The sequence below is a fragment of the Crocodylus porosus genome, unplaced genomic scaffold (genome assembly GCF_001723895.1).
Source record: "Crocodylus porosus isolate Cpor-Errol unplaced genomic scaffold, CroPor_comp1, whole genome shotgun sequence".
Lineage (NCBI taxonomy): Eukaryota > Metazoa > Chordata > Crocodylia > Crocodylidae > Crocodylus > Crocodylus porosus.
Window position 1 is genome coordinate 73,236,778 of NW_017728886.1, and position 23,782 is coordinate 73,260,559.

The 23,782-nt window shown below is 39.1% G+C and overlaps 1 protein-coding gene across 1 annotated transcript in view; it reads left to right on the forward strand.

Moving 5' to 3' along the window:
- CMTM8 (CKLF like MARVEL transmembrane domain containing 8) overlaps window positions 1–23,782 on the forward strand; it is a 52,479-nt gene that overhangs the window by 15,064 nt on the left and 13,633 nt on the right. The window lies entirely within an intron of this gene.

A 23,782-nucleotide genomic window follows, 5' to 3' on the forward strand; every position in this document is an offset into this window, starting at 1 on the left:
ATCACAATAACAATGCTACCTCCTCCCCTTGTAATAATAACATATCCATCTTTAGCCTTTTGAACACCTCAAAATAGTCACACAAAATGGTACTAAAAATACTGCACTTTGTAAAACTAGTGTAATAAATGCAGCTACCTGCAATAGCAATATTACAATGATTTAAGGCATTATTATGGAATGCTATAATATATATTTAATAGTGATATCACTAAAGGTAATAGCTACAACTTCGTTTAAAGGCCAAAGTTATCCATCAATGCCTTATGCATTTGGCAGATAGGATGGACTCATCCTGTAAAATCTGCCACTAACTGAGAATGAAGTTACTTAGGGACTGTGGTTTTGTTACAAAGGCATCTCCTTTATCTCTAATGAAAATTACTGATGTTTCAGTAGCTGCAACCAGAATGAGGTGGTATCACAACTAATGCCTGTGCACTGTAACACAAATGCAGATACATTATTCCAGCTGAATTCAAAAGGCTCCAGTACTGGAAGTGTTCTGGCTGCCTTTGTACAGTGCTGCATGGGTGCTATTATTGGTGTCATATTGTTCAGTTTTGAAGCAACCATAATTTCAGTAGCCTTTACTTGGAGCTTCCATCTCCAATAAACTAAGCAAAATTAAATTAAAATAAAATAAATTAAATAAAATTAAATTAAAATAAGCAAACTGCAGAATATTTATGCTATTCAATGGCTACATTAGAGGAAAGCTAATGCAGTCTACCATCTGGCTGCCCCATCAGCTGATCAGAGCTCCTAGCTGTGGAAGCACATGGGAGTCTTGAAGGGCTTGAGTATGCTCTGCAGGCTCGGACCACTGGCCACGTGTTCACTTAAAGGTGTGATATGAGCCAGCCACAAAGTTATTACACACTTTGTGGCTTATTACTCATATTAATTGAATGAATGTGTGGCCAGGTCACTACTTTAAGGCGTGATTAACTAGTAAATCACGTCTCAAGTATAAAATCTGTCATGTGCCCAAGAGAGAAATGTCTCTTTCTATATAGTGTGGTATTGATCTATAGAACAGATAATTATATCGTGGGTATTTTATATCTTGCTATAACACATGGGAAAATGCCTATTTTCAAGGATGGGATACCAGACGAGATTATTCTTTTGCGTTGGTCTAAGCTACTGATTCACAACCAGAGTTATCCACAAACTACTCTGAGATGTTGTGGTCTTTCTGAGTTGTTTGCGGCAGAAAAATTGCTTTATTATTTTCACATTGTTAAAAAATGAGTACAAATTAAGAGGTGGCACCCTCTTTCTGAGGGGTGCTGTAAGTCTAAAATAGGTTGAAAACCACTGGTCTAGGCTCAAGCTGTTTCTGTAATCTCTTAAAGTTTCTGAGTGTCATACTCCTTTTTAAAAATAAGTACCATATTTACCTGAATCCAAGATGACCCTGAATTTAAGACAACCTGCCCATAATTAGATTCTAAACATGGAAAATTTATAAATAAAATGTTTATAGTTGGGAAATGGACTTGGACCCCACTGTATGAACATGTAGATTTAACTTAATGCATTTGACCAGTTTAATGAGTTAACTAAAACTGTTTGAGTGCATAAAGCTAAATGTAGAAATATTTGCAAGATTCAGGGCTTTACTGTTGATAGGTTAGTAGGCTTATGCTCTATTATTTTTCAGACAGTAAAGTAGTCTTAGCTGGAAGAAATTTCATTCAGCAAACTTTAAGAATATTTCCTTTTTGCCTTTGCAGCAAAAATCATGAGTAAGAATCACTAACTCTCTCTACCCATTCCTGTACTTTATCCAAACTTAATTTAAAATGCTTAAAATCCCAAAACAGCTCAAAGTATTATATTTTTCCGGACTTTGATAAACATAAAACATGACCAGACACATTGTACAAAGGGCTTGACCTGCCTTTTCATGCAGGGGCAGTGACCTTTCTAGCAAATATTTGCCATTGTTGAGCAGGGTAAGATAATCTGTTTTAAAGGTGAAGAAAAGGTTGTTAGAAAGTCTTGCATTAAGCACACAAGCAATAAATGAAACAGAATTCTTTAAGCATGGTTACATTTTATTTTTTGCTCTCTTCTTATCAATCCAGATAATGAAATGTCAGCCTCAGAGCTGATTTTACTGGATAAATAACTTTCATTTTAAAGGTTAACCCAGTGTCATCTGTGGATTAGAGGAATAATGTCAACTTAAATTTAGGTCTCTGAAATCAGTCTCTGATAAATCTTTATGTAAATGGAAAATCCATATGTTTATGTAATATTTTTAATATTTCATTTTTGCTTTGTATTGGAACATTATATAGACAGTGCACACAAACAATTGTGGGACAGAGAATTTCTAAGTCAGTTATTGGAAATAAATTGTTTCAGATGTTTATGTATGCAAATTTCCTTCATTTAGGAATATATGCTTGCAACATCAGCCCTTGGTCCCATTGAAGTCCATAGCAAACATCTCATTGATTTGAACGGGGCTATTTCCACATACAAAATAAAAAGATGCACTTTAGGAGATAAAGACGTGAAAGAGTATCTATCAAAGAATTTGTGATCAACACTTCTATTTTTTGTCTGGCTCTTTTGAATCAACAACTTCTTCCTGATGGCTGTTTCCTGTTCACTTGGGTGTGTTTGCACCTTAGCATTTGGTAGAAAGGATCAGCTTGGTGAGGAAAAACTGATGTTTTCAATGGTAGTGCCACTTGACTGCACATAAATAATGTTACAGCTCACAATCCCAGGCTGATTTGTCAAGGTTTGGCGTTAGAAAAATACAGCTTGTAAAATGACCTCACTTGATTCAGGAATGTATGAGAGGCTGGAGGTGAGGTTACTGTACAAATACTGTTTTTTGTAGTCACTCTTCAGAGCTAAGCTGCACTGCACAGAAATTGTACTTACAGTGGATTAGCTTTGGATAGCATGTCATTATTTGGTATGCTTAAGAGAACACATGGAGCAAACACAACAAGCTCCCACTTTACCTGTATTCTGATTATTAAAAGGCCACAATAATGCTGAATGGACTTATAATGGCCTCAAACTTTTCTTATCCAGACACTGGAAAAAACAGAACTCATAACTGAGACTTAAAAAACTTGAAATTAATTAAATGATGACCTGTACTGCCCATTGCAGCTGTTCTGTTAATAGGTTCTATTTCAAGAAAGAAAATAATGATTTGCAAGCTTTGTGCTAACTCCTGGAAGCTGCTGAGGAACCAAGCCCCTTTTGACTACAGCTGCCACTGAAGTGGTGTGTAACATCTAAAGGATTTTTCTTTATATTGGTTTTGAATATCCTGGAATTTTGACACGGGATTTGCTGTGCTGAACTGTCTGAAGGAGTATTTGGCATTGTTACCATATTGTTTAAGGCTGTTTTTGATTTATTGTAGTATTGAGAAATATAAGTTTTAAAAATTTATGAACCAGGTCTCAAGAAATCATGACATTGGCCTAAAATAGCATTTCTCATACTGTGGGTTGTGACCTGAAAGTGGGTCGCATGAATATATGAAAGGGTTGTGAACAAACTTTAAAAATAGATCCTCCTTTAAAGGAGAAAAACATGGGGAAACCATGGCTTTTCTCTTGCAGAAGAGCAGAGTTCCAGCCTGCAAGGGGTTACTTGGGGGGGGAGGGGTAGAGGGGTCCTGCCCCACACACTAGGGGCTGTGGGCAGTGGGTTGAGAGAGGGGCACTGGGTCAGGACTGGCCATCAATGTTTACAAATGGGTTCTTGTACAAAAAAGCTTGAGAACCACTTGTCTAAGAGAGTTTTAACAATGTATGTTAGGTTCTTATTTTGCTTTTGTATATTGGGTTTCTAGGGATCATGTTTTTAAGATTTTTCTTGGTAAGATTAGAGATTTATGTTTGAAATGAAATCTGAGATTCTTGTGAAATTCTGGGAACTCTGGCTTAAAGAAGCAGCATTTCATGTTTTAAGATTTACAACAAAATCACGAGAGCTGGCAACACTGCCACTGACTGTACCTTTTCAGTCCCCATCCGTCCCCCACCCCTGTCTTAAACTATAGTCCAGAAAAAAGGACTGAGTCTGCATGTTCTAGCCTGATCATAGGGTCACATTTTTGACCTTCTCGCCCTACGGGAATGGTTGCCTTGGCATGTAGGCAGTATGGATTACCAAACAGGTGTTTCTATTAATTATAATGTATTATTTTTTCTGGGGGTTTTTTTCCCTACAAATCAGTTGCCTTCAGTGTTTTGACTAGCAGTGATTACTTGGTGTTCGTTTACCATTTTATTTTTCCACATACTGCATATTTTGTGGATTTTAAATTGCTCCTGGAGGCAGTAGGAATATCCTTAGTGTACAGCGCCTCATGAGAGCTGGGGAACATCACCGGTTAAGTATTCTGAATCCAATCCTGACTGAATACACAGTGCCACAGACAAAGTCAACACTGTTGTACAATGAGTATAGCTGGAGAAAGAGGGTGGGATTCCAGGAGGAACTTTTGGTGTAACACAAATCTCAGAGTGGATTTGGCTGGTGCCAGACAGAAGCCTCTTAATTTAACCTCGGTGTATGCTCAGAACAGTCATGTCATTTATTGCTAGGTCCAGTGTGTACCTGCTGCAGCAGACAGGAGTGGAAAATAGGAAATTTTAAATTTATACAGGCAACCCCCGCTTAACACTCTTAATTGGTTCCTTAAAAACTGGGCATTAAGCAAAACTGCTTTTAAGAGTGTTAAGTGAAACCGAAAGTATTTGACCCACTATGGTAACCACAAGTGGTTTTTAATGACCCAAGATGGTGACCATGAGCATTATAACAAAACTTGCTGAGCACTAAGTGGAATCGGGTATCAATATAAATGAGTGTTATAGCGAAAGAGAAGGGGTGCTGGCTCCTACCCTGGGAGTCTTTAAGAGGAGGCTAGATGTACACCTTGCTGGGGTTGTTTGACCCCAGTACTCTTTCCTGCCAAGGCAGGGGGTCGGACTCAATGATCTGCTCAGGTCCCTTCCGACCCTAGAAACTATGAAACTATGAAATATCACTATGAGAAACAACATTAAGCCATTCCTATTTTGCTTGGTTCGTACCTCTGCTCCTTGTTCTGAGTCTCAACATTGCAACTGCCTCAGATTTAGCAGCACTGTTAGATGCTCTTGACATCATGGTTTTCCAAAGTAAAACTGAACCTGTATGAGTTTTTCAGATCAGCGTGCAAGAGGGGGAAGGAAGAGATCCCAGTATGTCAGCATCATGGTTGCGTGCAGTTCCGGAGATCTGGCCAACCCGCTGATGTGTGATTGCACCTTAGATTAAATTCCCGCTACAGGCTTGTGCAGCTTCCTTAAGGCCTATGCAGAAGATGTGTCAAGATAGGAAGTCCTTGGGGGTCCAAAGACCCATGGTGGTGCTTGCTATGATATAGAAGCAAGAGAAAGCAGGCCAGGACCAGGACAGTGAGGAGTACAAGTCCACAGTGAATCAGATGGCACTAGCCCATGAAAGCAATGAGCCCCTGCGCTCTCAGTGTGCAGAAACTGAAGCATTTTAGCCGCTGGCATAGTAAAGGGATTCTATTCACTTTGGAAATGGAAAACAGCAGAATAGAGATGATGAACAATTAGAGGAAGCAAGGGAGTCATTACAACTCCTCATCCAAGAATTTCCCACTGTTGAAAGGACATTTAATTTGAGATTCAGCCTTTTGAAAAGACAGAGGAAAGGGGAACTAATGGAGCTGTGAGTAGTCTAGTGATTCCCAGGTCATAGGAGAGGACCACTTGGGAGGTGCACCTGCTCCAAAGAGAGCCATCAACAAGCTAACAGGTAAGATGGAAATTAGTGTAAATTTATCAAAATGCCAAAATCACTAGGGAGCCTGGGGATCCTAAAGCCAGTCCCTTCAGGGTAGGAAGATACTTGAGAACCAGATTTGGATGAGTGATGGAAGTTTCGTGGTCCAGATTTGGTCATCTAATGTATAGCCCTTGTTATGTCATGTTCTACAAGTCTATGTGAATCTGTAATAAAGACATGACTCTAGGCTGAGTCCTAATAACTTTTGTCATATGGGTGTTTTTGGACTACAAAGCTTATTGTTGTTTATTGTTTTATAAAATGAGGAAATGGCTGTATAAGTGGAATTGGAGAAAGAAGAGTCAGGTTTGGGGTGATCTAGTTTGTTTGTACCCCAGAATACAAGAATTCTAGTACAAGTTGTACCATATTGCTACTAGACAAACACAGGCCTCTCAAGCATGTAACACTGGCTTCTATGCATGCATGATGAAGAAATGTTCCCTAGAAATCTGACTGCTTGCTGCATCTCTTGCTCCTAATGAACCAAACAGCACCCTGGGGTAGGTATACAGGCATGCTTAGCCAGTAATGCTTAGCACACATGGGAATTGCGTATAAGAGAATCCGCTTGAACAAGAATAACAGATTTATTGTCAAGAGGATGCCACTATTCCTGGAGATGGTGCAATGGGAGAAATATTACTGGGAATAATAGTGCAACAGGCCACTTGGTGTTATTCCTTTTACCATTCTTTTTTATTTTCATACGGGAGTGATGCATTTTGCAGCATATAATTGGTACAGAGAATTAAGGCATAGGTATTTTATCTCTAGACATTAATCAGCTAATTTATCTCTAAACATGGTTTTCCAATACAACTTGTATATGTAGCATTTGTCTAAAACCCCCCTGCTTTGCTAGCAGGTGTTGGGGAATAAATTTAAATGAGCTCTACCTCACAGTGACTTATTACCACACCCAGATTTAGAGAAAGATGGGACCTTTTTGGAGGTATAACAAGGCAGCTGGGTGCCTAGGCTGATGTACAACACAGTGACAGCAGCAACTTCTGACTGCTGCAGTGTTGTTGGTGCAGCTGTGACAACAGGTACCCATTTCCCACCCCCTCCCAAGTTGGTGCTTGGGGCTTCTGCCCTACTCACCCTGCCTTTAGTACTGGGACCTCTAGCAGCAACAGCCAAGAAATTAAAGTAAAACACTTAAGGAAAGGGAGATGAGTGTTTTTTGTGTTTGTCTAAGAGCATCCAGAAATAAAATTACTCCAATCTCAAATGTGGATGAGTGATGCCAGGGTGACAGCAAAGACTATATATACTAGCGAATTGCCAGTCAAGAATGATGGGGGGCGAGTATGGAGCACCACATGTTGCCACCACCTCCCAGGAGTGGGGAGGGGGAGAAGCTTGCATGCAGTGGTCACTGCTTCCAGCCACTAGCCCATGCCGCTGCCATGTTGCATCTGATAGCAAGCCACCCCCACACACTGCCCCATGCTGCTGCTGCTCTGCACCCGCTGCATGCTGCTGCTGCCCCACCCCCGCCCATCTGTCTGTGCAGAGCACTCTGGTGGTTTCAGTAAGCACTGTGATTGGCTGTTGAGACAACCTACTGGAGTCCTTCAAGAGCATTATGGACAGACACAGACAGTCAGACTAAGCCCTTGTATATATCGATATTGAGAGAGAGATCTCTGTCTATATAGATATATAATTGTAAACATAAGGTAAAGCTATGCATCAATTGCCCACAGCAGATTTTACAAGAAATAACTTTATATTCTCATGTGCTCAGTCAGTACATTTGCATATCTTACAAGTATAGACAGTGTCTGAGAGCAGGTTAGGCATAGCACCAGCTTACACCTACGTTTAATTATTCTTGTATGCCAGAGGAGATGTATCTAGAAGGCTTTGTTGAAAGTTGACTTCCAGCTTCCCTGTTTTTGATTGGCTTTCCCTTGATTGAAGAGTTTCTTCTTTGCACTGGAAAGCTGGTTTTAAAAGCTAGTTGTTTTGTTCTTCATTTATACAGGGCCCCACTGAAGTAGTTGCAGAGCATTGTACATGCACAAATCACAGATTTACGGCTTTGCTGGTGGAACTTTAGTGTCGAGTATCCCATTGAGCTTTTCTTTGTTCTCTTGCACTATATGGACTACTCTTGTATTTATCACAAAGAACAAGCTTGTTGTGGGAGTTCGTTGAGCTTTTATTTTGCTTTTCTTCCCTATAGATGTTTTAATTGAAGAAGCAAGTTATAGGGGACAGCTTCAAGGAGATTTATATAAGCACCACTGAGTTACTGTGCCCAGAGTTTATTTACATGGCTGTCAAGTGTAATTAGTTTTATTAATATTTTCATTTATAGAACCTTTCATCAAAGTGGTTCTCAAAGTTCTTTACAGCCATTAATTATGCAATTATAGAAGCAGTTCTTAAATATGTTTCCACTGACGATTCAGTTCTAGTCTATTCCCTCCTCTGCTTTCACAAAGCAGTCCATCCTTTCTCCCCCAAAATATCACACACGCGGTTAATTGTCAGAAGTGTATGTGCCTATGTACATGTGTGTTCATTTTTTTTTTTTGTCAAAACTTGAGCTGAATGAGAAGAGATATTTTAAGAATATGAGACTTGAAAATGAGATGCAACTCTTTTTAAAAAAATGGTTAGCATTACAATTGTGCTACAAGGCTCCCAGTGACAGATGCTATGCAAGCACATAGGGAGAGATGGTCCCTGTTCCTAATAGCTTACACTCAGAGTAAAATATTTCATGTTTGCTCTAGATTTGTTTTAGTCTGTAGATAGGGTTAGGATCATAAGACTGTTTCTGACAAGATTGGATACTTATTGCAAGAGTTATTTGCTACTTTTTTTTTTAAAGCAAATTGTGTTTATTTTAATACTTTGCATGCTGTAGCAACTTCATGCATAGGTTCTCAGAGCAATTTACAAATATTAATTAAGGCTCAAACATCCCTGTCAGTTGGATTGTCCCTTTGTTGTCGGTGCTGAAACTTTGGCAAAGAGAGCGAGCTCCCTTGCTTTAAGGTCATGCAGAGAGTATGGAGCAGAGCCCAGGACAGAAATCATGTCTTGTGATGTTAGTCTTTTTCTCTAATTTAGTGTTCTATTTCATTGCCTTTTGAGAACAAAGTCCATTTTGGAACTGGTTGAATATCGAAATTAGACTGAAAACATCTCTATAAAGGTTCCACATGAAACTTTAATTTGATTAATTTGATTTTTTTTTTTTTTTAAATGGAATTTTGGAAAAAGTAGGTGAGGGGAGGGAAATGAAGTTCCCAAAACGTCCTTTGGATAGTTTGGTCCAGTTTTGTCTTGTTAGTAGTTCTGAGGAAGACAGTTCTCAATACAGGGTAATCTACTGCCAAGTGAGTTTAATCTGTCACAAAGAGCATGATGAGATAAAAGGCATGAGTAGAAGCTGAAGCTAGACAGATTAACACTAGAAGCATGGCTCAAATTTTTAGGAACCAGGTAACTTACCATTGGAAAAACTTCCCTAGAGATGTGGTAGGATTTTACAGTATTTGCGTTCTAAATCCAGATTGACATTCTAGATCAAAAGTGATTTCCTGCAGAAATTGTTTGGTTCTTTGGACTGTAATGAAGGACATACGGCTAAATAATCATAATGGTCCTTTCTGCAACTATAAACTGTTTACAGAACTGTATTCTTTTGTAATCTTATTTTAATAAAGAAAAAAAACTGTTGTAGATGATGGGGCATGGTATTTCAATGGTGTTCATTTTATGACCTGCAATATAATAAGGATTTAAAATTCTTAGCTCTAAGCTTCAATTTATTTAACAATTCTCTCACTCTCTTATCTTCCTATGTTTTTATGCAAATAGATTCAGATGGGTATGAAATACTTGGGTACTGAACTTATAGGAAATATAAGAACCTAGATACATAGGTAGGAACAAGCTATATCTGTTTCCCTTTCACTTATTCTTACATTCTTATGACCCTGAGTCAGTTTAACAAGAGGAAGCTGTTTTGAGGGTAATTTGCTAGGGAAAACAAGTACAGGTACTGAGAACTCAACTTAATATATAGCCCTGAAGTGGGAACCACATTTTCAAGAATAGTTTGAAAAATTCGTGAAACTAATTATTTATGAGTGATTTGTTTTTAAAAGGAGAAAGCAGTAAAAGACTTCTTTAGCAGATATTTGCTTTAATCGTCAATTATCATATAGTTTTTTGGTTAGAGAAAAATAATAAAAAGTTAGTTCCCAGATATTGTGAAGATTTTTCCTATGTTAACATAACAGTTAAGATTAATGAAACAATACTGGTTGCTAAATATAGACATCTGTATTTACATCGCCCAACAGGAAGGTAGAGGTTTAAAAATAACAACAGTGTCAGTGACATTATTAATAAAGCAGCTGTATACAGCATTGTTCTCTTGAAGAACTTTGTTTAAACAGTATCTAAGTGATCTGAATAAATAAGATGGGGTTTTAGGCTACAAACGGCCATTGTTAGGAAATCACTTTTTAAAAGAATTTTACCAATGTGTGGTATTTTACCAATGTTTTACCCTTGGTGGCAGAATTGCTGAATTAATCTGTAACTGCTACTCAAGTAATAGGATGGTCAGAGAGAAAGGAGGGGGATACTTTAGCAGTGGATGTGGGAGAAGAGTCACTGGAACACTCTTTTCCTCAACAATTATCAAAATACATTACTGGAGAAGCAAGCAGATGCCTTCCTTGTGTATACAAGCTCTAAATTAGCCTCCATAATCTGCTTGAGACTTGAGTTGTGATTTATATTTTAGTATTATATTCTGGATGTGCATGTGGGGAATAACGCTATCATCTCCACCCTCTTCTATATATGAAGTTTTATAGTGTAGGCCAGCAGTTCCCAATCTGTGGTATGCATACCACCAGTGGTGCTCAGACAACCTGTCAGTGACATGCTTTACCAGATTTATTATAATTACTTTATATGACAAAAATTTGCTGGTGGTACTTAAGGTTGTATTGTTTTAAGTGGGGGGTGTGCAGTTTGTTAGAATTTGGGAACTGTTGCCAAGGCCAAAAGTCGCATATAATCAGAAAGACCAGAAAGGATGTGTCTAGGTAACTATTATCCCTTTCCATTGATACGTATTTACAAAACCTCTCTTATGCTGTTGTATTCCCTCAATGACCAAGAACTGAATACTTATAACAATCAAATAGTTCTGTAAAAGCTACATGTAACCACAAGTCTGCATTTTCTTTAAGGAGAGTGAGATATGGTTCTAACCATTTTCTTCTTTTCTTTTCCTTCTTTTCTTAGTTCTGTGTGTATAATATTTCTCTATATACCATTTTTATAAGTTCTGCAGCCTGGATTCATTGCACACTTTTCTTTAGAGCCTTTGAGCAGCATCTTGTGAGTGAATTCCCATCTTTTTCGTTTGACAAGGAAAAAGGGTAGGGGAGACTTGTTCCCAACTGGTAGCAGCTGTTATGTTGTATGTAGCAGTTGCATAGTAACAGTTATATGTAGATCATGCCTGACCAATCTGGTTTTGTTTTATGACAGAGTCACAAAATGCTTAGACGCAGGAGTAAAGGTGGATGTTGTTTTTTTGGATTCTAGCAAGGCCTTCCATATAGTATCTCATCCTATTCTCATAAATAAATTAAGAGACTGTGACAGAAGTTTACACGGTCTGGTTAGTGGCACATTGGCTTAGCGGTTGCACCCAGAGAGTGGTAGTCGGTATTGACCTGGAAAAATGTGGGTTGGGTAGTGGGGTCCCACAGGGCTTGGTCCTTAGACCTGTAGTTTTCAGTATCTTCATCACTGACTTAGATGTGGGTGTGAAGTGTACTCTGTCCAAGTTTGTGGACAGTACTAAATTGTGGGGTGAAGTGCACACACCGGAGGATAGGAAACGATTGGGACGCAGACCTGGAGAGGTTAGAGTGGACAGTACACAATAGGATGCAGTACAACAAGGACAAGTGCTGCATCTAGGGCACAAAAATACCCAGCACACCTACTGGCTGGGAAGTGACCCTCTCAGCAGCACAGAAGTGGAAAGGGATCTCCGAGTCATAGTGGACTCCAAGATGGACATGAGTTGTCGGTGTGACAAAATCATTAGCAAAGCTAACCGCACTTTATCATGTATCAGGAAATGCATGACCAATAAATCCAAGGAGGTGATACTTCCCCTCTGTTTGGCATTGATCAGACCGTAGCTGGAGTACTGTATCCAGTTTTGGGCTCTGTATTTTAAGAAGGATATTGATGGACTCAAGGGGGTCCGGAGAAGGGCCGCTCATATGGTTAGGGGCTTACAGGACAAGCCCTATAAGGAGAGACTGAGGGACCTGGACCTCTTCAGCCTCCCCAAGAGAAGGCTGAGAGGTGATTTTGTGGCCACCTACAAAGCCATTAGGGGGACGCTGCAAGGGATTGGGAATGCTCTGTTCAACAGGGCGCCTTTTGGGGTAACAAAGAACAGTGGTCACAAAGTGACAGAGGGCAGATTTAGGCTAGATATCAGGACAAACTTCTTCATGGTAAGGGTGGCCAAAATTTGGAATGGGCTTCCAAGGGAGGTAGTGCTGTTCCTTACTTTGGGTGTCTTTTAGAGAAGCTGGATAGACATCTGGTTGGGGTCATCTGACCTCAGCACTCTTTCCTGCCCAGTCAGGGGGTTGGGCTCAATACATTTTGAGGTTCCTTCCGACCCTAGCATCTATGAACCTATGACTAGCAGGGAACAATACAAAGGTAGCAAAACTGCAGAGTTCTTAATAAGCTGGAGCTGTTTTATTGTTTTGCATCACCAAAAATATATAACACTAAAATATGTATTTTGCCTGTTTATATTGTGCTTCAATGTGTAAAACTGTGGTGTTTAGTAATGATTGCCTTTAAAATCTGGGTTTGGGAATAATAAAATGAGAATTTCAGTGTATGGTAACTGCAAAAGTTCTGTTTTTTGGTCTAATACCCCTATTAGTTGCCCTTTTTAAATTGGTTTTCCTTCTGCTGAAAAATACAATATAATAAGAATTTTAGTTCACTCCTGAAAGCAATGTTGGGAACTACTGTCCACAATATTTGTTTTATCAGTTCTGCGTCATCCAAGAGTTTTAGGGCAAAACACTACGAGCAAAACTTTAAATCTGTAACATCAGAGAACAAGGATGAGGTGTTTAATCTGAAGCTGCAAGGGGGGTGTGGAATATTACCACAGTAAAACATTGAGGAGGTGGAAGGAAAAGGGAGAAGGCAGTGTTTTGTTAATTCATGTTTGTCATGATCATTATAATAGACCAGATGATCTCTTTATAATGGGGTCAGGTTAATAGATTAACAAGGGAGGAGGCCACAGCCTTCCAAATGTTCTACCAAGTGCTCTTCCAGATGGGTGCAGTGCCTTCCCTCTGTCAAACTGACTTATTCACCAGCAACATTCTGGCTCCATCTCCCCCACCCCTTTTCTGCATTCAAATATGCTGCTGATGATAGTAACAATTATGCTTGTAGTTATCTGCAGCTAATCCTTGCATATTGGAAAACAAACTACCTTAAAACTTTCGTGTAGTGGATCTGTGAGGAGCCATTCTTTTTGCATCCTAACCAAAAGTGTGAGAGAACAGGAGAGGAAAGAAAGAGAGAGAGAAAGAAATATCCTGGAGCTCTTTAGGATAGAAAGCCTGGCTGATTCTTTCATTGGCTGGTCTCAAGCAGCTGGTCTCAAGCATTAAATTAAATGGGTGTGTTGTAGTCCTTCATACCAGCACCTTTAACATCCAATAGTTAATTGCTAAGATCTCTTGTGTGAGGGAAGATCAATAGAAACCAGAAACTCACAGCAAAGCGCTGCTATAGTTTCCTGAGCAATACCAAATTATTCATACAAGTTCAGTACTCCACCTGGTTGCCCACTTCATCCTGCTTCTGTCTTGTCCTCTCTTATTTTTCTTCGAAGATACTCTGTAGCAAGCCTGTCATGAAACAAACTCATTGTCTGGATAGGTATGTCACAATTCACATGGACATTAAGGAAAGACTACATTTTCCATAAAAAATGTTGTTTCTCTAACTTAACCTCTTGACTCTTTCTTTGTATTACTGGTCTTGGCTCCGCTTTTATCAGTTCCCTATTTGTTGTCTTCATAACTGAAGCAAGAAGTTTTGGGCTGGGTGCATGCAGCAAAATAAATAGTAGCTTCCTAACCCTCCCAAAATTTATTTTCTACCACTATTGATGGATAGCAAGACACTTAATAGTCTGATTTATACATTGGTACAAGTGACAGCAGAAATACATTAGTACATGTGACAGCAGAAGTAAATGCAAGAATATGCTTGAGTCACTTATTTTATAAGAAATCCGTAGATCAAAGCAGGACAGGTATCAAGAAATTATGAAGTATTATAATTGTTAGAGAGAGAATTGGATTTTGTATGTGCAACACCAGTTTTGCAACTCCTAATCCTATCAGAAATAAATTCCTAAGTTACTGTTTTTCCAACCAAATAGTATGCAGTAGACATTTACATAGTGCAAAGCCTAGGTAGTTATGGTATAGTATTAGAATATGATTTTCCCAGTAGTTACCAATGAGAATTGTGTATTGTTTTTGGCACCCAGATAAAGGTTGTGTCTTCACTGTAGTTAACCTTCATACATTGCTCATGATCAGGTGTTATTCAAGTTAGTCTAGCCCAGGTGTGAGCATTCTTACATGGACCTCTACAAGGGTTGCAAGCAAAGCAGTAGATGTGCTGTCTGTCTCCTCCATTAACAAGGTAGATGAGACTAGATGAGAGAGAGTCCCATAGGGTGGATACATAACTAGTTGGATCATCATGCTAAACAAGTAGTCATCAGTGGCTTGATGTCTGCCTGCATGGGGCCAAGCCCTGCCTGCTCCCACCTGGGGCAGTCTGCGCTGTGCTCCTGCCCACATCCCTGAATGCTTGGCTCCAGCCAGTATGTACAGCTTTCCAGTGGGTTTGCTCCCAGTGCAGCTGCAGCAGCCTGGGAGCTACTCCCCACTCCCACCTCCAGTGGCTCCTGCTTCTGCTCCTGCTGCACCACTCAGGGCTGGGGGAAGCTTCAGCCAGGCAGTTCCTGCTCCATTGTGCAGGGCCCTCCAGCTCCTGGTCCCTTCCACCCACTCAGCTGCCTGGAGGTGGCTGCCCATTGCACTGGGTAGGCAGAGTAGGTGCAAGACACCTGAAAGCTAGAGCTGGAGCCCTGCACACTGGGACAGGAGCCACCCAGCTGCAGGTTCTTTTCCCCACCCCTCTCATCCTGGAGTCATGCAGCGGGAGTAGCTGCTGAAGTCAGGGTGGAGCCAAGCAGTGACTGGGCACCTGCAGCCACACCAGAAGAAGCAGCCCCATTGGGAAGTTGTACACACAGGTGGTACTGGCAGTGGGACCAGTAGGAACATGGTGTGGGCTGTCCCAGGTGAGAGTGGGTGGCACTTGGCCCCATGTGTAGCACTGCTGGGGCAGGTGTGGGCCAGATGGTGGTGGGGGGTGGCAGAAGAATGTACCTGCACTGCTGAGGTGAGCTTTGCCACATGTGCCCCCTGTCTTCCCTTCCTCTCCGCCCCCAGCTGGTTCCCAGGACCTAGCACATGGGTAGTCCCCCCCCACTCATATACCCACCCCCACACAATATACAAGAGTTGGATTTTATTTTGAGCTATTATATAATTGTCTGTATATACACTACTCAAACAAACATAAATCAGGACAAAAATATTTCTTTAAAATAAGAAACATCTATTATAACATTAATTTTATTGTCCAATTTTTTATCTGTAATTTGTTAAAATATTTTCTGAAAGGCTTTGTGTATGGCCCGTGACAGCTCACCAAAACTCATTAAGTGGCCCTCCTTTCAAAAGGCCCCTGTGCTAGAGGCACATCTGTGCTGCAGACATATTATTTCAGAAAGTGATGCTCTCAAATATATTGTGCTACTCTGTGCATGCTAGCTCCCAAACCAAGAGGGAGGGTTTCTATGCTCATTTGGCTACATTGCTAAGTAGCCACTTAAGATTTTGCTGTTGCAGAGTTATGCAAGACTGTGCCTTAGCAAACTGAATGCTTCTGGATGTTAGTTAATCCTGAGTGGCTAGTGAGGAAGAACTGATCCATGTCAGAGTTGACGTGTGTATTTTTGAAGTACAGTCTGGAATTGAATTTCACGTTTTGAAATAAATTGATTTGTATGACAGAATAGAAATGGATAGGCTGGAAACTGCATCACCCGGGTTTGTAATATATAAACTGATGATTCCCTGCAGTGCTGCACAGACACTGCTTCTCTGCTTTCAGCTGAGGAAGCAGCACATGTGGATCATTTTATGTTTAACGGATCTGCTGTGTGGTGTGTCATAAGCTTGTGTTGTGAACAAGCTTTAGGATTTTTTCCCAGTCAGCCGTGTTAACTGCAGACCTTGTCTGTCCTTTTGGGGCAATTGTAGGAAGGACATTAGAGGACACTTCCAACTAAAATTATTCAGTTAGTTACTACTCCTCAATTGAAAGCGTGCAAGTTAAAGGCTAATTCTCTCAGATGGACAAACTAGTAGGCTGGGGTTAAAGTGCATTGGGATATAATCTAGGTAGAAGTCCTGGTCAACTGTGCAGTGAAGATATATTCTGAAAGGAGATTATAAATACTTTTTGTTTCCAGTGGTATGTGTTTATGATGAAAACTGCATTAAAGACCGACTCTAAGAGGATCACTTAACATTGCAAATATCCCAAGTAAATCTTGTTCAGGTTTTCACAAAGTACTGCTATTATTTACACAGTGCAATAGGAAATTTACAAGCATACAGGAAGCTGCAGCAGGCTGAAGTAGGTTCCTTGTTCCCCGTTCCTTATTTAAAGGCACAATATTTACTTAGAACGTTTTATTTTTGGTGGGATTTCAATAAATTAAACCAAAGTACAAGACTGGTTTTTATAACACTTTATGTTCCTGTTTTTAAGGATATATTTTGAGAGAGACTTTTTTTCTAATTAAGAGGTGATTCAGATTTAGACTATATTAATAATAAAATCCTTCTCTGGTTACCCTAAGTAGCATGTTGCTGCAACCATTAGACCAGCCGGAAGAGGCAAGGATGCATCATGCTCTGACCTACAGCCTTGAGCCTTGTAAGAAAGATGAGTTCTTTGTCTTAAGAAAATTATAACCTATGGCAAGTGATGTTTGCTTGCCCTAGGGGTAGACACTTAGCAGTACTATCTGTAACTGAAATGACTCTCCATATATAGAAGTATTACTTTTTCTTTGAAGGAATGTTTCACCAAGAGGACAAATAAATTGCTAAGTAGCCATGCAAGATTTTCCCATTGTTGAAAACTGTGTGAGAACCTACCTTTAGCAAAAGCGGAGGCTTCAGGATGGTGATGAATCCTGGGTGGCCAGTGAAGAAAGAATGATTCATTGGGGAAGGTGGGTGTATATAAGTACTTGTACTGAATTTCACATTTCAAAATAAATTGATTTGCAAGAGTCAGAACAGGATAGGCTAAGAGACGGCATCACCTAGATTAATAAAATATAAATTAATATAGCCCGTGAATCATACATACTTCATCTTGAAGCTAAATGAAATCTTTTCCCAACATCTTTAATTTGGTATTCTTTAATGTGGTTCCAGTAAAGGTGAAAACTTGATGTGTCCTTCCAGTTCCAGAAGGTAGATTGTAATCTGTTTTATCACCTTATTTTTATGCCACTTGGAGAAAAGGTCTTTCAGAATTAAACTAAGAAAATGACTTGATCATGCTCTAGAGTCTAGATTGCTATTTGGTTCATTTATCCAGCACTTGCAAGCTTTCTCTGCATTTTATCTTGAAATAAATATATATGTAATGTGTTTTATCTAAAAGTGCTGATTTAGAAGTCAAACAATAAATAGTAATAATTTAGAGTAGTTTAAATGTGTCTTTAAACTCTTGATTATCTTTTTAATGTGCTTTTGCACAACAAACAAACATGTCACATTACTGAAGTAATATTGCATACATTTCTCTAACACATTAGTATAACACCTGTAAAGGTATATGCTTTTAGATTTGTCCTTTCAGTTGTGTATGGTTAGTGTGACATGTAAGTTGCCACTTAATATTCTGGCATTCTAAGAATTGTTTCTGCATCTTTTCCAGGTAATTCTGCTGTTAAGCACAGTGTTTCTTGTGAGAGAGAAATGATCACTCTTTCTGCAATAATCTAAAATGTTCCTTAATGTATGTTTTTAAAGCAAAAACACAATGACTGTACTCCCTCTTGTGGTTAAACAAGTAGTAATTTTCTGTAGTTCTGTAGACTAGAGAACCATTTCCGGTTCTCCATTTACTAGAAAATAAGCACAAAAACTCTTACATTTGCTTCTTGTTTGTTTGTTTTTTTAATAACTTCAAGCATCTCAACTCTATCATGGATTTGCAAGGAAAAAGAAGTTATAGTATCTGGCGACTTGCACACATGCCTACCTGCCTGTGAACCACCCAAAGTACATAAACTACTTTTCTGGTATTCTTTCCATTATGGGAAATACAGAAAAGAACTTTTTTGAGTGATGGTTACAAATTTTGATACATAATCCTGTACCGTGAATCTCGATGAGTTGTCCACTGTGTGAATGTTAACTGCAACGGGACTTTTCAATCATATCAGATGCACCCATTATACCTAGGTTGTGGCCCATTTGGCAACAAGGAAAAGAAGTCCCTAAACACTCAGGAATAGTTTGTCCCAGCCTACATGAATCTTTATTCACTATGTTTAATGTCCCAGTAAACTACAGAATCTCCAGCTTTCCCTCTGCAAGGGCCACAGACATGAAATTTGGGAGCTACAGGGCAACCAGGATGATATTTCCCCTTCCATCTTCATATGCAAAGCTTCTGAGACTGGACAGACCCAAGAGAAAGAAATCAAAGGAAAGCAGGTCCCAGAAAGTGGTCTTGGGGCATAGAAACTACCTGTTACATCTCTGGAATTTGTCTTGGGAAAGAGACTCCTTCACTTCCTCACTATTAGATGCTGCTGGTTTCCAAGATCCCTCAAGCACGTGTGACCACATGAAGCAAACACCACTCCAAATGCACAGGCCTTATAAAACACTTCTAGGCCTTTCCATTGTGACTTCCATCCATGTCCTTGGCAGCCCTATATAAATGCTACTGTGCTTATGCATGTGGGAGCCCTTAGCTGCTTCCATGGACTCACCACTGGGATGAAAAATGTGAATAATTTCAGGCGAGCATATCAACTATGTTGCAGTTTAGATTTTTTTAATTGGTTCTGCCATAACAAGTATCTTTTTATCTTCTCCTTTTAAGGGATGGCTGAACAGCTTTATATACCCATCCAAACATTTGTGAAGGGGAAAAAAAAATGCCACCTGCATTGTGAGCATTACAAAATTTTGCATATGTGGTTCTTGCCCAATAGTTCAAGGATGGCACATTCATAAAATGCTCTTCTTCTTGTTTTTTAGAAACAGTTTTTCTGTTCTGATTTGTGTTGCATGCACTCAATCCCACATTTTAAGTTTTAGAGCAAAGTTTTGGCTATGCAGGTCCCAATTTATACATACTTTTGTCTCCTGACTGTCACTCATAACTGTCTGTTATACCCAGCATTTCTCAAACCTTCCTTTAAAAAAAATAAAACTGCTTAGCTGAAATGTTCATACTGTGGCTTTTAAATAAATATCTGATTTTTCCTTAGCATCTCAACTCTTTCAGACTTCAGATGGAGTCAGTACTACATGATATTAGGCTACTTATTTAAAGATGCAAGTATACATATGTGGATGTCTAATTTTATGCATTCAAGTTTAGAAATATTGACCTTTGTGACCAAGTTGCCTCCTTGGAGTATCTGCCAGCTACTGAAATATGTACTACTAATATAATTTATATATTAATGCATTCAAATAGCATAGGTACCTATCAACTACCAGCCAAATCTTAACAGTGAGCCTATATGTACAATTCCATAACTTAGAAAACTTTGATGGAAAATACCTAAACTTCTGGTGTATTTCAGAGCAAAATTCCTACATCATAGTAAAACTGGCAAAACAAGAACAAATTGGCAAATAAATTGCACCTTTTAAAACCCAGTATCCTCTGTTACTAGCTCCTTGCATCCATTCATTTCTTTGTTTTTAAATTTGCTAGCTTTCTTCAGACTCTTGTAGCAGGATCCTAGTGTAGTTCCTATCATTCTAAGTACTGTATTTTACAGTGTACAAGTGTATGTGGTATATAAATTAATCCCATACATCTGATCAAAAAAGTTAGGATTTTTGTAGATCTGGTGTATAAGTCGACCCCACCTCACCAGAGCCACCTCCAGAGGAGGCATCGGGTGCTTGAACTCAGCTGTCGGCTTATCCTGGTACCTTTTTATAAATACGTGTCTGTGGTGGCCACTGTGGCCGAACCCCATGAGCCGCAGCCAGGCAGGCAGCAGTGGAACTCAGCATAGGGGGCTGCAAGTAGCTCCTGCCTAGCAAGTGCCACTCGCTACTGCTACTCTCTGTGCCCCGGGGCTGCTGGCTCTGTGGCTCCTGCATCGTTGTGCAGTGACTCTACCCCACTGGCTAAGATCTACCCATGGGACAGCCACTGGGCCATAGATGAGTGTCCCCGGGATAGACTTGACAGGTGCAGGGTTTGGGAGCCCAGCCTATATCTGGGGTATTGGGTGGGGTGGTGGGGGAGGCAGAAGCCTGGCCTGGCCTGAGTCAGCACCAGGGAAGCCCCTAGACACCAGCACACCAATTCCCCATGGGCTGGGTATGGCAGAGTGACTGTGTGGGGTCTGGCTGAAGACAAATGAACTTGGAAACACAGTAGTTTTTTATTTCAAAGCATTGATACAGTGCATAAGTCGAGGTGGAAATTTAAGGGTAAATTATTTTAGCTTCAAACTTTGACTTGTGTACCACGAAATACAGTAAGCCTCTTTTCTATATTATATTTTCTATGTTGATATGCTCCTAAATCAAAAGGAAATATTTAGCCAACATGAATACACTCTAGGTACTGATCATAATGAAACACTTTTCTCAAGGATCGAAGGAGTGTAAGTTTCAGTCTCTTGCTGAGCAAGAGCTGCAACTATGCATATATTATTCTATATGCAGTGAATTAAGGCATGTGAGAAGATTCCCTAGGCAATATGAATTCTATCCTCTGCTTTATGGTATTGTGTGGCTATTGGTTATTTGCCAAATTCTGAGCTCTTGACCTACAAGGGATGGGGTTTAAATATAGCTCAGCTCTTCATAGATGAGAGCTTTATTAGCAAGTCTGCAGGAAGAGTCAAGAATTGCATTGTGTACTCTTGTAGATACATTAGTGCCACCCAGTTTCTACTAAGCCACTGAAAGAGAACAAGTGTCCCAATGTAAGGGACAATGGGAATATTATGAGATGGCTCCACAACACTGGAAACTATCACCCTAGTTAACATGCTGAACTCAATGAGAAGACAAGCTAATAATGAAAGGCTTGTTTTATCTAGTCTATACCTGGGATGTCTATGCTGTTCTGATAACTTAGATGTTTTGTAGATAGAGTACTCGCTTACCCATGCAGTAAGCCTAACTTTTATGTTAGTTAACTCATATACTGTGAATCATCAACCATAAGTTTTCTGTTTTAATCAAGAAATCTGAAATATTATTTTGGAATCTGTCAGCTTTCATAAATATGTAGTAAGAGTCTGGGTATAACTGAAAATGGCAAATACACATTACCTATCAAAGATATGATGAATATGAACAAAGAACAAGTTACAGTATAAATCTGACCAGTTTCCTGGAACAGCATCTGTTGTGCATCTTAATTGCATCCTAGATAAATTGCTTTGCGGGTGATTATTAAAAATTCATTCTTTGTAATGCCTGTAAAGCGTAAAGCCAGATGAGTGTTGGAAAATGCATGCTTCTGAGAGAGAAAGATGAATAATATCTATTAAGAATATTTCTGAAACAGCAATGGGCAGCCAGAATATAAAGCTAAGTAGATTTTGTGACTGTTAAATTTATGCTATTCTCTCTAACAAAAATTTTACTTTAAAAATTTTTTTTTCTGGTTTTACTTTTTTTAACCACCCTAAAAACCATTTGATGGAAATTTTATGAACAAATAGAGATGCCATTATAGCTGTGTCCTGTATGTTGAATTTGGTGCTAGAAAATTTGAGATTTTTGTTGGGTTTTTTTATTAGGACAAAGAGCAGTGTCTATTTCACTTTAAAACATGAAGGCTTAAAAGCCATCATGCTCTTGATGTGTTGCACCTAATAGTCGGAGCTAAGTTAAAGAAGGCTCAAACAATTACTTGTTAAACTTCTTTCTTGATAGGATTGATAGATGATGACTTTGGACTAAAGTGGATGTATATAATAGCAAATTTGTATTCCAAGAAAGATTATTTTATAATGTGATCAGAGGCCTTTTAATTTAAGGTGGTTACTCCAGTAACTTCTTGTTGATCTACTCAATAGGTAGTTTACACAATTCGATGCATTTAATAATTGAATTGCTACTACATGCAAAATTCTGTCAGAATTAAAAACATAATGACCTGTCTGAAACTGATGCTTAATTGGTGGGGGTTTTATTTTAACAGAATGTATATTTAAAAACAAAACAAAACTAAGGATAAATGAGATGCTTTGAAAGGTTTCTGTGTGGCAATGCTGACCTCCAGTGGTATGTGAGACTAAACACAGTTTGTTAGATCCTTGGAGGACACGTTCCAGGACTGGCTTATTTAAGAATGAGAATACAACCACTAAAACAGGATTTCAGTCAAGTATTATTACTCTTTCTATCTGTTGATTAAACAAGCACATGAAATTGACATAAAACACAGTAAGAATATATCAAGCATATGTAGCAAGAGTACAAAGACAACAGACTGAAACAATAAGTCTAGCTTGGATAAGTTAATATTAGGCAGAACATATTTGAAAATTTAGTAGACTAGTGCTTTTAAGCAGGCTTGGGTGTTTCAGGTCAATGCGCCTCTATAGATGCCTGTATTACAGTGATCTTTTGTTTGACATTTTTACCTTAAGACTGCATGATGTTAAGAGGTTTGATGATGATTATGGGGTCAATCCTGCACCAAGGAAGTCAATAGGAGCTTGATTATTAAATTTATATGGGAGCAGCATCATACTGGAAGTTCATGGAGCTGTAGCAAAACTTTCTGGTTATTTTTTCCCAATTGTGAAAACCTATATTGCCTTTTTTATACTGTTCTTGTTCCATCTCTCACTATTGGGTAAGTTGCAGTAGAGTCTAGACTCCAGAGTAGTAATTTTCAGCCTTTATAGACTCAAGATACCCCGAATAGACTCAAGGTACCTTTTGGAAGATGCCAGCTATTCATTTTTATTCCTTTTTTTATTACAAAATAATGATAGAGCAATTCTGCTTTTGCAGAGAACTCAGACCACAACAGGCCAGAATATTTTAATAGTATGGGTTCCTGTTTGAAATCTTTGGGTTTATCTGGTGAATCATGTTCTGAATACCTAACAGTGCTAACATTGCATGTCACCTTGTCGTACCCTTGAAAGGATCTTAAGGTACACCAGGGTACTGCAGCACCTGGTTGAGAAACACTGCTGTGGAGGATGGGAAGGGATTCATTCTCATTCAAATATAAGAAATTTAGATCTCAAACTGAACCCATTGAAGGCAGTTATTGAAAGATTTAAAGCATCTATTTTACTGTAATGCAGGTTTTTTTTATAATATATGGACAATTTCTAAAACGTATAACTGATGTTTGTTTTATATATTATGGGTAGCTTGTAAAATTATATGCAACTAAAGCATCATGGTCTAAGAAACATCAGTTCACTAATAGTGCTAAAATAGTTTAATGT